Raw genomic sequence first — 3,475 nt, forward strand, 5'->3', positions numbered from 1 at the left:
TTTTAATTGATTTTATTTTGCTTCCCCTGCCCCCCCAAGAACTTGTTTACCACTTTTAGAACCATACTCCAATTGCTGTGACTTATGACATGCAGCATTATGGCATGACAGATTGTGACATGCATTGTAATTAAATAACCAAATTTCCCCCTTTATTCCAGMACCTGTGTTCATACCTCCTATGCTATAGATGCATCATTTTGTGCTAGGGAACAGGAGAAAATAGAGGTATTCTGAGATCCCTAAAACTGCAGTTTKTTTGGAGGCTCCCTCCTGTTCACAGACATTAACTTTTAAAATCCGACAAGAAATAACGTTTGAAAAATTGACTTCAAAGTCTCCAGGTGCAATAGCAACTTTTCTTGCCATAGCAGTTCTTACATTTCCTTCACTGTCTCCACTGTGAGTGACACAGCAGGTATCTCTTTTTGTTCTTTGAAACACACATGAATGCCTACCCACCGGCAGACAAAAGGACCTAAAATCGTAACTAACACATTTGTGTTCATTTTAAAGAAAATCAAATGATTAGTCCCAGGATTTTCTATAGAAACCTGGGAACATAAAAGTTCAAAATGGTAATTCAGAGGAAATGTTGGGCATGTTTTCATACAAAAAGAAGTGTGGTGTACCTTAATCAAACCTATCCAGAATAAGATCAGATCATGAGAAAGACAAAATTTTATATGGCTTTCCATGCATGGAGCAGAGCGAATTTTCTGGAGAACTTAAACCTGTGGCTGCTTCTGTCAGCCAGAGAGTATTTGGAAGTCACAAAGCAATCTGGCTTTAATTGTGCATTGCAGTAATTACTGTAAATGACTTTACAGTGCATTACAGAAATGTTCATTCTGGGCACATGTTTTGCATTGCTCAGGTGCAAAACCTCCTTTGGATATTCATTTCCATCTCATGATATAAGAATACCAATGAATTGTCATTTAAGACTTTATGAGAACTGTGACTATGTTACTGGACCCAAAATTGCTTCAGAGTTTCTCAGTCTGGTTGTGGAATTTCAATATTCTCAGCCAACATCCAGATGAAGCACAGTTTTGGGCAACCCTGTTTTTCCCTACCTGGGTTTCATCCTATTCTGAACACACACTTCTCCCATTTCCTGTTCTTAGAGCTGACACTTCCTAATTATCAGTTCATTCTTCCTGACAAAATACAAGTTTTATCATTCACTTCATATTCCTTTTCAAAGATCATTTGTGTGCTTATAATCAAAGTGGATTATGAAATACATTTTGCAAGGGATCTAGATCTGAATTTTGATACTTTAATGCCTGCAAAAAGTGTATGGTCAGATACCAAGCCCCTTGTTTAACTGAGGGCAGATTTAATGTTTCTAATTAGAAAATTAAGCTCACTAGAGTTATTACTATCAGCCTTTAAAATATCATGTCCTGCTTCTGAAGCTTGTCCATTACTAAGTCATTCTTAAAATGCTGTCTATAAGCAAGTATTATTAATTACAATATYATGTATTGATTACTAACACGTATTACACAGTATATCAAATTAAAATTGTTTTGCCAATATGCAACCCCCGGTCAGTCTTAAGACTTTTATGTTGTAAGAAGCAACAATATTCTTCTGGTGTGCATCTTGCTTTTGTTTGCATTACCACAGGATTGTTTTTCTAGCTTGGTTTTGAAAAAAATCTATTTGTATGTTGAAKCTAGTTCTTAATCTGGAATATGAATTTCCTGTGAAAAGTACATGTAATTTTTCCGCATTTTTTACATGTAACACTCAGCCAGGGATTTGTAATCATCTCTACCTATTTGTTGTATGTCAAAAGTAAAAAAAACCCCATTTTTTAGAGACTCAAAGATCCCAGTGATAGTTCTGCAGACCCTGGTAACCTTTAGTGAGAAGCAGATAGAAAGGCCATGCTGGCCTACAGAAAGGAAACAAAACATCTCTGGGTTTATTGGCTGCTTTTTTCACAAATAATGTTTTCTAATGACAGATGGCCATTATGTAGGATCGTGTTTATAGGGCAGGACTCCAGGTACTTTCCATGATAACAGAGAGCAGTATGTTATATCATGGAAAAATGATCATAAGCAGTGTGACCAGAATCTCTACTGTGAGGAAGWCTGAGAATGGTGTATTTAGCTTGCTGTCACACTTGGGCCATCATGATTACAGCAGACAGAAAATTTCTAGAGTTGTGTTCCCATTAATTTTTAAAAATTCATGATCCCAGACTGCAAGAGATTTTTTTTTTTTTTATGGCTAAGCATGACATTGAAAATCTATTGTTGCAGAGGTAATTAGTCAGGCTTTCACAGGAATTAATATGGCACTAAATTTTTCTTGTTAGAYTGAAACAACAAATATTAATGCTGTAATTGCAGAATTTGCATTGATAACCCACCCAAACTGCTGTAGATCTTTAAATTGCCACACTCACACTGCTGCCTGCCAGTAGATCAAAAGGTAATAGTTTTCTTGGTGTTGCATACAAGAAACACAGTATGGCCACAGGAATRAGTCAGTGTACTTTCAAAGGGGAAAAAATGGATCAAGCATGGCATTASAGAAAAGCTTCTTGTAAAGACTGGATATTAAGCACTGTGAGATAAATTCCTGATAATTCTGAGCTGTCTTGGAATTTATAGATTCAAGTTCATTTATAGAATCAGCTTTCCTATCTTGAAAAGAAGGGGAAAAATATCTCTTGGCATACTTGTAGATGATATTTCATTGAATTTCATTTCATAAATGAAAAATCCCTCTCTATCTACARTTATGCTGCATGGACTGGTAACAGAATAATTTGGGGTCATGAGCTTAGAATTCCAGTTATCAGTGTAGACATTAGGACCCTTTAACCCAAATCAATTCTAAGTCCAATTGGCTTAATTTATTAAAGCACCAAAGATACAATATATTTAAGGATTAAAATTCTTGTATAGATCATAAAAGTTTCATTATTGTTGAAATGAGTTAAGAAACCTTCCTCTATATCATGAATTCTTCTCTTTTCTAAAATCATCTTTTACTAAAGGCACACGCAGATAAATTCAGTAAATATTCTGTCAACTATTTATGGTCAAAATATTAAAATATTGGACAGAGTAATTACATATCTAGAATGTATTATCTTTTAAAAATAATAATTTAAGAATAATATTATATCAGTCACTTTTTCTCTTAAAGAAAGGCAGTTGTAGCTAAGACCAAACTAAAATTCRGTCTTGTTTGTTTGTTTGTGAAAGTCAAATCACTTTAGTCCCTTCCATCCTTACCCATTCAGTGATTCTTTGATTACTGATGTAAGTGAAGTTTGTGAAAGGATGTGTGCTGTGGCATACTCTTTTCACCATAATAAAAAAATGGAATTTGACTCAATTTCTGTGTAAATTCTCATAGTGGAATCATAGTTGAAGCAGAATTTTTGGATAAGTTGTATTCCTTCCTTCCTTCCTTCCTTCCTTCCTTCCTTCCTTCCTTCCTT

The sequence above is a fragment of the Malurus melanocephalus genome, unplaced genomic scaffold (assembly GCF_030028575.1).
Source record: "Malurus melanocephalus ecotype Western Australia unplaced genomic scaffold, MMel_1.1 scaffold_313, whole genome shotgun sequence".
Classification (NCBI taxonomy): Eukaryota; Metazoa; Chordata; class Aves; order Passeriformes; family Maluridae; genus Malurus; species Malurus melanocephalus.